At 45.2% G+C, this 12,801-nt stretch overlaps 1 pseudogene; it reads left to right on the top strand.

Moving 5' to 3' along the window:
• The first annotated feature begins 2,595 nt into the window (after positions 1-2,595).
• LOC125518149 lies at positions 2,596-7,451 on the top strand (annotated as a pseudogene).
• The last annotated feature ends 5,350 nt before the right edge of the window (positions 7,452-12,801 follow it).

The raw sequence follows: 12,801 nt of genomic DNA, 5'->3' as shown, positions 1-12,801 counted from the left end.
AGATCAACAAATTGGCGAAGCAAGAACATATAGAAACTGAATATAGTAACTAGTAACTAGTAAAATTCATTGAGTTCGGATAGACATGGGTTAGTCATATCTGTTTCTCTTTCTAGTCATGTCTGTTTCATTATGATCTCAAAGCGGATATGCACCGCTGCTAAACTTTGATAACAGTTAATTAATTATGAAAGTGCAGAAATGTCATAATATACTCGTACCATTATATTAAAAAAATAACTGACATAAAGAATAAATTTATTTTTAAAATTTCCTCCTTGTCTGCTCAACATTTTTAAGCACTAGTACTTGAAGCGATTTGTCAGGTGATAGAACAACATTCATGTTAGGTGCTATGGCAAACTAGATGATGAAAAGAAAATAGGATCTTAGAACCACGTTCACAAACTATATAGGTTAAAAAAAGAAATATAAAATTATTAGTAAGGAAGACAAACATGTAATATTTGGAGAAGACGAGCATACATTCAGTAACAATCAGGCTGAAATTTTTACTGTGTCACTAGAAGAACTGAAGAGTATTGGTTGTACAGGAGAACAAGTCATATTGGGAATCTTCTCTCCATCTAAGTTTACTGGTTTGATTTTCTGATTTTCTCAGCCTACTGACTGACGTAGAGTGTTTTGTTTTTCGAACGTAATAATAGCTAAAATAATAGGATTAGGCGTATACTGTTTTGATAGCAGAAAATTCAGAAGGCGGATTTCTCTCAGATCAGCGCCAAATTCAGTTAGATTCTCACAAAACCAAGCAGTTCATGTTCATCTGCCGCACCGATGCTTTGATTCTTCTTTACTTTCTTGATGCATTTTCATGAGGAAATCGACTCTTCGATCGAGCAAGTTAAGGTGGACAAGGCTACGGTTTGCGCTGGACGGGGGATGGGCATACCTCTGACTTTCAGAGGTGCGCGATGGAGTCGATGCAGGAATCTGAACGGAAGGAGCCGGCAGCGACGAATCCTCCGCTGATGTTGCCGCTGCCGATCGCCGCCTTCCGGCCATAGCTCCTCTCCCGGGTTAGCTTTTGTTTTTCTTTGAAGAGGATACCTGCTCGACTAAAACTGGGGCCTGTACTGGGTTTTAAAAAAATTACTGGGGCCTGTACTGTATTTAGAGGGCCGGAACGTATTGGAGTGGAGGAAATCTTTTGATTTGGGGTAGGCCACCTAGTTTGAATTAGATACATACAGGGTGTGTCTAGGGCACATCTAGATGTACTCTAGTTATTGCACATCTAAATGAGTGAATCAAACATAAATAGAAAAGAAAAAAAGAAAAAAAATATCCACACGAATCTCCACGTAAGATCAATGACATAGAACTTAGATGTGCGATACTTATAACACATCTAGATGTGCTTTAGCAAAACTGATACATATATAGCCCGTTAAGACCCAACCGTGACCTTGACTCGGAAGAGAAAACGCCAACTCCTCGACTCGGAAGCACCGCCTCCTCTCCGGTGATCCGGAGCCACCGGTCGAAAGCCCGCGATTGCGCGGGCATGGACGGAAGCATCCGCCGTAGCCGTCGCCTTCGCGGAAGTGTGCGGCCACCGCGGGCCGTCCTCTCGCCGCCGGCGCCAGCAAGCCCCCTTAGGTATGCAGGCCCACACTTACCCGGACACCGATTCTTCGTCCTCTCTCCTTCCTAGTTTGATTCCGTACAGTAGTATGTTCCCTTGGTTTTTGTCTTGCTTATTATTGCTAGGAGTATAGTCTAATCTTAACAATGCTCACTCTGAAAGAAAGAATAAAAAGAGGAAGAAACCCTCGTTTATTATAGTTTGACGATGAATTCAGTGTTCAGAAAAAGAAAAAGTTATGCTATGATAATGAATTGCTTATGCAGTTAGGCCAACTTCAACGCGCGACCCTAGTCTATCCGCGCGCGACCCTAGTCTATCCGCCCGCGTCCGTTTGGGGGTAAACAGACAGAGCAGGCCTTCCAGCGTGCGGCTGCAAACAGACCGTCGTTCGTTTTCTGTCCACTTTCGACCCATTCCCATCTCAAGTTTGGGTCGAGTTTGCGGCCGAACGGACACACGCAGACGACGCGTGGCGCTTGCCCATGTCCTCCCCTGGCCCCCCTGTCGGGGACGCAGACCTCCCTTTTTCTACCCCCCCTCCCCCGCTCTAGCTGCACCCCCGCCACTCTCGGCCCCTCACCGCCGCCACCATTGCCGTTGTGTAGCTCGGCCGCGCACTCGTCCCAACCCTTGTCGCAGCCCTCGTTTCCTCGATGCCCCGAGCTACCCAACCACGACCACCTTATCTGCGCACCCGGTGGCCGGGGGCCGCGCCGTGCCATAGACTGGCCGGGCACCAGGCCGAAAGGCTCTGGCAAGGCCGCATGCAGGTACTGACTCCGCCTCTAGCCGCTCGGATCTACACCGTCGGCGATTTGCCAGTAGATACACGAACGGCTGTAGCCCGGGTTCGGTGCTGGCCCAAAGGCTCGTCGGCGCACCGTTGCCACTCATAAAGTGCGACGAATGCCCAAAGAAGGTCTTGCGCCGCGTGTCGACAATGCCGGAACTTTCTGGATGGGTGTTCATCAAGTGCTCAAACGATGGGGTATGTGCTACTTTAGCTTGGTTGTGCTTTCGGATTTTACTAGTTGTGCTAACTTCAGTTTTTATTGTGTAGAATGGATGAAACTTTTGGTATTGGGAAGAACAATACATCGATATATTGATAGAGCGCAATTTAGTAGATGTTCGTGCACTTTAACTAGAATAGAGGCTAGAGATGAGACCAGTGCACTTGTTGCTAGAATAGAGGCTAGAGATGAGACTAGATGCGAGGAAGCAATGTCTATTTCTTTAGACTCGATGAAGAAAGAAGCACGCAAAATCGAGCCTCCGCAGATCATCAATGAATGCATCGCGAAGGCACTAACCCAACTTACGGGAGCAGTTATAAAAGTTGGTTATCTTCTAAAATGTCTTCTTGTGGTTCTTATTTTCTTTGGTATTCGTATTCTAGTCAAAATTTGATGATGTGCTTCCATGTATCAAAAATCAATGACTAAAATAAAAGATATGTGTTTGCAAAAAAAGAATATATGCGGACGGGATGCGGCCGAAATACAGCCGTGCATTGGACACACGGCCGGCGCATCCACAAATCCGGACGGACACGACCTCATTGCGACCTCCAAATAGACAAAAAACAGATGAAACGGACGTCCGTTTAGGGTCGCACGTTGGAGTTGGCCTTATGCTTGACAAAGTTCAGAGTCCCCTTATGACACTTTGGGTACTTTTATGGTGACACCGGTTATTGACAAGTTAAGAGCTTAGGCAAATAGGAGGATTTTTTATAATGCCTACAACATGATGTTTAAGGAGGATTTATTATAATGCCGACCGAAGTTTAATTAGCTTGTTCATATGCATGATACAGAATAAATAGTTGTACTTTCCAGATGAAGTCTACATCTATCGTTGCCTTACTGTGTAGTACTGTATTAAGCGCCTTTAGCTAACAGTTTACTTCTGTACTAGTTCTTTCTTCTTACTCATTAGTCCTGTTTTCTTATTCTGACAGAGAAGCTGCTGTCCAAGGGAGACTCTCTAAAAAAATGTGCCATGGCTTCGGCTCGACCTCATCAACATCGTCCGTATCTCATGTCTGGGCAGATCTTAGCGACAACCTGATTCACCAAATCATTGCTCTCCTGAGCTCATTCCATGAGTTTCTTGCTTTTACTGGTACCTGCCGCTCTTGGCGTGCTGCAGCCTATTCTTTTTCATCTGCATATGCCTTCACCTTCCCACCCCTCCACCTCAAACCAGATTTTAGCTATACACGTAAGCGGAGCAAGCTTGGCGTGTTCAGCCTTTTACGCGATTGCAAATGGCTGCTTGGTGATCCTGCCAAGAGAAACTTATCCCTTCGCTGCTCGGTGCCCCGAAATAGTCCAAATTGCCTATTGTATCTGGGATGCTCATATGGGTATCTTATCTTCTCCTACCGGGAGCACTGCCTCCTTGCCGATGTGTATGCTGGTACTAAGGTGAAGCCTCCCAAAATCAAATCCAGCAGCGACCTTGAAATCTACTTTGGCTTCCTTGTGGCTCCACTCAGTTCACCAAGCTCACGCCTCATCCTTTTCTCAAAAACATCCATGTTCCAGTGGCAGATTGGAGCAAACTCTTGGTCAGAGCACCCTCTCAGGCCCGGTGCTGCAGGCATCATGCAGATTGTCATCTTTAAAGGTCAGGTTTTTGCCATGGACTTTTCTGAAAGGCTCCACATCATACAATTGGAACCTCAGTTCACTATGCTGACAGTACAAGATTTGTGTGTAAAGGACCAGGATGTTGGCTTGCATGACAAGCCATGGTTGGTGGTCTGTGGTGACTGGTGACACGCTTCTCGTGGTTGTCCTCTCGATAACACGTGACCAATTTGATCGTATCTTGTCTGGCACCTTTCAAGTGTTCCGTCTCGACTTTTCAGTCAAACCAGCTAAGTGGGTGAAAACCGAGAAATTGGAAAACTGGGCTCTATTTGTTAGGCTGGTCACAATGGGCAAGAATATAAGCTAGTAACTTACACACTTCCCTAGACTATGTTACTACCTCCATTGTGGGTAGGAACATCTATGTAGTGTCATGCAACGATGTATTTATTAGGTTATAGACTCATTGTTTCTTGGAGTGTGTGATGTTCCGGTAACTTAGCTAGTTACCACAAGCACCTCTCTCTTCATTAAATATGTGCCACATAATCAAAGTTGTATTGAAGTCTGTGATGTTACTCCTAAGTTCTTCCCCATTGTGACCAGCCTTAGCAAAGACAGGAGGACCCCTACATTTCATGCATGTGGCCCGAAAAATGGAGAGGAAAGAGTAACAACATTTACATTTCGAGCAAATCAGAAGATTCCAATGTACCTTGGACTTCGGTTGAAGTCGGTCAAATTGTGCCTGACTCAATTGTCCCCTATAGCTTCTCGTCTGGTGCACCCAGTAATCATTGCTCCCAGCTGCGGAGCCTCTGGGTGTTCCCGGATCTGGTCTACGGTGCCGGACAATGATTGATTGCTGGGTCGTGGGTGGTTTTCCACTTTTACGATTTTGTTAGCTACTTGGTCTGCTAACTCTTAATGTGTTCTATTATGATTTACTCGCTCCGTCTCAAAATAAGTGTCTCAAGCTTAGCATAACTTTGTACTAGAGCTAGTATAAAGTTGAGACACATATTTTGGGACAGGAGAAGTAGTTAGCAACAAGTACGTACAACTTAATCTATATTGACTCTGGCCAGTGCCAGTGATCCACTTGGTTGTGCCGCAAGTGCTATGGCTCCTTGCCGCCGGATGTAGCAGCATTTTTCACAGATGTAGAAGCTTGGCGAGGCTTAATTTTAGAGGTTATTTTTTTTTCACATTCTCTGGATATGCTAATACTGGCCATTCATGTGTCTACGTTCCTTGATCTGTTTCTCTCTTGCTTATATCTCATTTATTGATGTCAACTCCCATGGTTTAAGGGAATGTTTAGTTGCTTCTCATAACAAAAAAAAACTTAAAAAGAGGACAGTGAAATCACTTATGCAGCAGCTGCTGCTTGGTTTGCACCAGGGCTTTGCTGCAGGCTAACTGGCAATTGCTGCAATGGCTGGCACATATTTGAGTAGAATTTCAGTCATAACCCAAATATCTGAATACAACAAGCTGCGTCCAAATTTCAGTCCGGCGGATTTTGTTGTGAGTTGTCAAGCACCGCAATGTCTTCTGGAATGGTCAGAATATATATAGAGGTGGCAGCAGCATGCTTTTCGAACAAGTTAATACATAATCGTGCCCTGTAGAGTCTCAAGGACGAACTGGAAGTGTTAAACTGAAAAAAATAAATTTTGAATCAAGTCTCTGAAGTAAATTCTAAGGCATTCTTAATCATCCAAATTGTCTATATTCTGGTATTCTTTCCATTCTAGAATTCTACGATGCATAATCAATTCTAAGACATGTTTAGGCGCATGAGATGTGTGTGCCATCCTGTGTGATTGTGTACAAGTTTTCCTTTATAGGTGAGAAAAACGTAGAATAGTCCTACAAGCTTATTATAAGACCTTTTCTGTGTTAAAAACAGACTTTTTTTTAGGGCAAACACCATATATCTTACATTCTTAAGAAGTTGCTCCCCACTACCAAGAGTTCTCTCAGCATGCACACACTCAACCTCAGCATGTATGCCACATCAGATTTTTAGTTCCCACTACCACTAATTCCCTCACCATGCGGCATTCCAAATCACCGGATATGCCATGTCAGCAAAAAATCAATTTCCACTACTATATCCCTTACGAGAAACTCCTATACCTCTTTATTATGCGCAACAACTAATCCATTTCCTTCTTGCTCTTCATCTTTTCCTCTTCCGTTCCTCTCAATTACCTCGACTTTAATTTGTTATAAATCTCCCCCTCCCAGCCCCTCTCCTCCCGTACTCCCAATTAATGATGACACATCCCTGTTCCTCTCAGTTACCTTAGCTTTAATTTGTTATTAATCTCCCCCTTCCAGCGCCTTCCTCCCGTCATACCAATTGAGGTTGACACTCCATGGCCGTATTCTTGATCTGCAGTTGTTGTTGCAAGGATAGATAACCATGAACTCTTAAGGAAAATCTCCTGTCCTGCCGAGCAAGTTGCTGCTAAACGCCAACTGCGACCTCAAGATCCGCCACTTCAGTCTGGTGCGGCATCGTCGGAGAGCAACATGATGACAGAGTACGTTATCATCCGGTGGTGCCTGCCCCGGAGCTGGTGCTCAACTCCATCGACTACTCCGCGTCCGCTACCATTGGCATCTAATCCGCTGGTTGCATCTTCAGGGAGCTCATCAACCACGCCCCGCTCTTCCCGTTGAGAAACCACAACGACATGCGCTTTATCCGGAGTTCCGGACACGAGACGGTACATGAGGCACCTGCCGTAGTTCCCCCTCCTGCCCTTCCAGGGACAGTTTCTGAAGGTGCAGCCCGCCACGCTGGACCTCATCGAGAGGATGCTCACCTTCAACCCGCTGCAATGGATCGCAGGTAAGTAGTACGTTGGTGTCAATCTGCTTCAGTCTAATTTGGTCTTCACGTGTAAATTTTGTAGTACCACATGCATGCAATTTTTGCTGCCGTACGGGTGCCGTGTTTTGCACGACCAGTGTTGGGGTTAGTCCGTCAGTGTGTTGCTTATATAGATGAAATCAGCTGCCAGTTCGACCCCTATTTTTAAGATTATTACATGCGCACATGTGCTTCCTTTATAGACAAAAATCAGGTGTTCTGCCTACTATATTAAAAAATATCTTTGAGTATTTTTGGAACTATCTTTTGTTTACTAAACGACTATGTATGTAATGCAGACTCACAGCCTTTTAGAAGAGCAAATGTCTATTTGGCAACAAATAGAAATTGAACATAGGCTACTCCTGAAGCATTGCTTCGGACGTCAAGGAAATATTTTTTTTTTGAGGGACGGACGTGACGCCATGAAATTAAGACAATTTATTTACTTGCACTCTTCTCCTGGTTTGGTTGCTTTGTGTTCGACGTGATTTTATATCAAAGAAGAGAGGTTAATTAGTTTTGGTAGTATTAAAAGAAAATCATGGATGGATGAATGAATTTTTCTGCTTCTACATGACTAACCCACGCGTGGTTAACTTTTTTTTTATTGTAGAAGATTTTTTTTCTTGAGTGCAGGATACAGAGAAGAATATATGTGCATAGAAGGGACTAGAGCATGCATGCATGCATGCCTATCCTTGTACGTGATGCATGGCAAAAGCAAAAGAAGTGCCTACGTACTACAAGCATGCATTGAAGACCAGGTTTAAATTTCGGAAGGCCAAGCCCACGTCTATGCTGCACACGCGGGAAAAAAAATACAATATACGTATCTCTTTAAGTACCCGTATAGGTGTGTCTAGGACACATCTAGATGTGACATAACTATGTCACATCTAAGATGACATAAGCAACTGTTTGTGATCCCTTTATTTGTCCTTATTTGTTTGTTTGAAAAAAATATTAGTTTTGCGTCTAAAATATGTACGCGCACGGCAGCACAGTACACTAGCTGGCCGGTGGACAAAATTACTGTTATGACCTAAAAGGCTAACAAAATCCTGGTTTGACCTTGTTTAAAAAAAATCGATTTTGACCTCTTTGGGAGACGCCAACATTCCTGGCGTCTGGGTTGCGAACCAGACGCCAGGAACCCTGGCGTCTGGCCCCCGGCCCACACTGCCCGCCTGCCCGTTGACCTGCTGACGTGGCAAAGGGGCCGGATGCCAAGGACCCTGGCGTCTGGCCCTGGTAAGTGGATAACCCACGGGAGAGTGTGTGAGAACCACCCCACACATTTTCCCCAATCCACAACCCGAGCTTGAAGAACACTTGGAGCTCCCACACTCTCTCCCACCCCTCAAGCCCCCCCTCAAATCCTCTCCAAAAGGTGCATCCCTTAGGTGGATCTTTCCATCACTTTGTTGCTCTTGGTAATCTCCCCCAAATCATCCAATTATTTTTTGTTAAATCTTGTTATTTTGGTTGCATTTTATACATGTTGGTGGAACCCTAGTTTTTGTTTCTCCCTTATGTTAGTGTGAATGGCTTGGTTAAGTTTGATAATATAGTGATATGCATGGTGTGTAGTAGGAATATATGCTTGTTGAGTAGAAAGATTGGGGGTTAGGGTTAGTTAGTGATTAGGGTTAACTTTGCTTAGTGTGTGTTAATTAGTGATACTTTTATGGACATCACCAATAATTTAGTGTTGATATGATTTGGATATAATGAGATGTATTTGGATAAACACCAATTCTCATTGAAGTCTTAAATGCATTCATGTTATTTTTAGATGGAGAGACTTGTTAATGTTCATTACATGGACAAGGAGGCATTCTTAAGTAACAATGCCGACACGGGTGAGGAACCATTGGTTTTTGATACAAGCCCTAGCTATGAGGATGTTGTTGCAAAAGTGAGACATGTCTTAAAGTGGATGGACACCAATGTTGATGTTAAGTTAATAGGAAGGTATGATGTTGGAGTTGGAGCCAAATCTCGCATGAAAAGTATGCCTATCACCTCGGATTTGCATTGGGATGTATACAAGGAAAAAAGTTTCCCAATCGGAAGACAAGTCACTTGAATTGTTTGCCACCAAGGTTGAATCTCCTCGGTTTACCTTTGATTTGAACCGGCATGTCTCTTCCCCAATGGATGACATGAGCGAGAGGACAATGGTGCCACTTGTTGAGCATAGGGTTGTGGTCGATGCCCCCAATGCTTATCGCCAACCACGTCCCCGTCTACCATCTATTAAAGCAAATGAGGTTGAGTTGTATGCCCCCAATGCTTCTAGCCAACCACCAACTAGCCAAGCAAATGAAGTTGAGGTGATTGCTAGTGACGAAGTAATTCAAGAGGATGAAGATGCTTATGATGACGACGAAGAGCAAGAGGAAGGGTTTCATGGTAATGATGTTGGTGACTTGGATGCGTACATAGTGCAAAAGGACATGGATCGTGACTTGCCTTTTAGGCATCAATATGCGTATAACTCGGATGATGAGGGTCCAGTTGAACAGTTGGACGAGGATGGATTCACAAAGGAGGAAAACCAAATCCACTTTGAGCTGACGGGCTTAGAAAAAAGAACTCACTTGTTTAAAGATCTCAGCCTTGCCCATAAAGCTGCTGTTGACGGTGGAATGAGAATGACGACGATTGAGCCAACACCATGCCCGGATCCAGGTGAACCAAGGGTGGAGAATGAGGACGAGAATGCTTATTTGGAGAAATGAGTGAAGTTTCTGAGCTTGCCTATGCTGAAGTTTTGGTTGGCTGACTATGCCATTCAGAACCATAGGCCAATTTATGTTGAGCACTCCGACATGAAGTTGTGTTACACCGTGAAGTGTGAGCATGAAGGATGCCCATGGAAGGTTCGTGCAAGAAAGCTTAAAGAAACCGAAGAATGGGTGTTAACAAGTTGTGTTGCCACTCATAGGTGCAAACCGACATCTAAACGACTTCGAACGACACACCGTCAACTCACATCTGAGTATCTCGGATACAAATGGATGAAAGACATAGGCTTTGATCCCACTGTGAAAGTGAGGTTTCTAATGCGGACGGTGAAAAAACAATTTGGTTATGAAGTCAAGTATGGGAAGGCATGGAAGGCAAAAGCAAATGCTATTACGATGTTGTATGGTGGTTATGAAGAAGCATACAACCAGCTCCCAAGGTTGTTGGCCGCGATTGCACATAAGAACCCGGGCATGTTTCATGTGGTCGAGGATCACGAGGGAGTGTTCCACCGTGCCTTCTGGAGTTATGGACAATGCATGGAGGCATTTCAGCATTGTCGTCCGGTCTTGTCTATAGATGGCACGTTCTTGACCGGTAGATACAAGGGCACACTAATGGTAGCAATGGCACACTCATCAAAGACAACGTGTTGCCGTGTGCATTTGCTTTGGTGCCTTCCGAGCACCAAGACAACTAGGAGTGGTTCATGGGTCATGTTAGGCACAACATGATTGGGGCTAGGGAGGTATGCATCATATCGGACCGGCACAATGGCATACTCAAGGCAATGGACATTGTTATTCCAGGATTTCCAAAGCTTCACCACAGATGGTGCATGAGGCATTTCGTGGCCAACTTTTACCGGGCATGTAAGAGCAAGGAGCTCAACAAAGACCTTACCCATCTATGTGTGGCCTTCACCACCCAAGGTTTCGATGCTCGGTACAACAGACTCTTTGCAGCGGTGAACGAAGGGGGAAAAGAGTTCTTAACTAGGAATTTAAGCGAGAAGCACAAGTGGGCACGCGCTCATGACGATGGTGGTAGACGATATGGCGACATGACGAGCAATCTGGTAGAATGTTTCAACAATGTGCTGAAGGGTGCTCGTGCATTGGCGGTGACTGCAATAGTGGAGTACACATTCTTCAAGCTGAATGAGTACTTTCAGAGGCATTCTCAAGAGACTGCAAAATGGATAGGTGAAAAAAGGATTATCCGGAAAAGGTTGATGAACGGTTGCAGTTACAAGCATGCAAGTCTTCACGGCAACAAGTTATCATATTTGACAGAACTGAAATGATCTATTAAATTGATGAGCCAGGTGGCACAACACGAGACGGTAGACAATATGGTGGTGCTGTATTTGAGGTGCGTCTGAAGACTCGGTGGTGCCAGTGCGAGAGGCCTAGTAAGTGTCATTGGCCATGCTCGCATTTGATAACGGCGGCGAAGGCGAGAAACATACATGTTTGTGATGGAAAAACCGTGCGGATGCAAGAGTTCCATGTGGAAGCTACTAGGTTGACATGGGCGTCAAGATTTCACCCTTTCTTGGACCAGTCACAGTGGCCTGAGTACCATGGCCCTCATATTAGGCCAGACCATCTTCTGAAGGTGGAGACCAAGGGTAGAAGGAGAACTAAGAGGTTCAGGGGTGATATGGATGACCTGGCTGGATACACTGGCATGAAACAATTTGGTAGCGGTCATTTCATGGAGGCTCCTGACACTATCAACTGTGGGGTGTGCGGTGAAGGGGAACACAATGAGCGGACATGCAAGAATAGGAAAACCAAAAAAAGAAAAACAAGTCGTGGAGGTGGCACCGATGGTGAACGAGGTGGAAGAGGTGACGGTGGTGGTGGTCGAGGAAGCACAAGTGCTAGAGGTGGTGGTCGAGCAGGCACAAGTGCTAGAGGTGGTGGTCGAGCAAGCACAAGTGCTAGAGGTGGTGGTCGAGCAAGCACAAGTGCTAGAGGTGGTGGTTGTCGCAGAGGAAGCACAAGTGCTAGAGGTGGTGGTGGTCGGAGAGGAAGCACAAATGCTAGAGGTGGTGGTGGTCGGAGAGGAAGCACAAGTGCTAGAGGTGGTGGTGGTCAGAGAGGAATGGTTGATAATGGATCGGCCTTCGGTTATTTTCTTAATCCAGATGGTTGATCTAATAATAATGGTATATTATTTGTTCATACAATTCCTACCATTTATTGATTTACTATATTTACACATGTATCTCTTTGTGTCTTGTGCTAACGATTGTTCTTTTTGTAGGCATGGCTTCATCCGGTTCTAGGACGAGGCCAGCGTACGCGGACCAAGAGGACATGCCGAAGACGTGGATGGAGGCCATGTTGGACAAGAAGAAGGAGAAGGATGTGCCCACACCACCATGTTGGTGTGGTGATGTTTGCAAGCTGAAGGTGTCCACGGACCGCAAGAAGTCATGGACAGAAGGTAGAAGGTTTTTCGTGTGTCCCAACTATGCACATGATCGTCGAAGGCCAACTAACGCATTTGACATACCACCGGTATGTTGGGTGTACATACAAAAAACCTCATCAAGTTTGAAGTCATATTACTAACAAAAACATGATTTTTATGTAGTCGCCTCCTCCACTTTGCAAGTACTTCACTTGGATAGATCACGAGGTACCAAACGATGTCCAAGAGTCGCCTCCTCCACTCTGGCTCGTTTTGGTCATGCAGGCGACCAGACACCTATCTGATCTGTCTGAGCATTTTGCCAGTTTGCAACACACCCAGACGGCAAGGTCCCTGGCGTCTGGCTCCCTATCCCGAGAGCAAATTTCGAGTGTATAAGATTCTTTGGGCCCACCTCTAGCCCTCTCATCCATTCATCTCCACCTCTACCCCTCTCATTCCTTTCATCTCCACTCACTCTCACCTCTAGCCCTCTCATCCACTCACTCTCATCCAGTACCCTA

Source organism: Triticum urartu, chromosome 7, assembly GCF_003073215.2.
Source record: "Triticum urartu cultivar G1812 chromosome 7, Tu2.1, whole genome shotgun sequence".
Taxonomy (NCBI): domain Eukaryota; kingdom Viridiplantae; phylum Streptophyta; class Magnoliopsida; order Poales; family Poaceae; genus Triticum; species Triticum urartu.
This window is presented reverse-complemented; position numbering and strand designations above follow the sequence as displayed.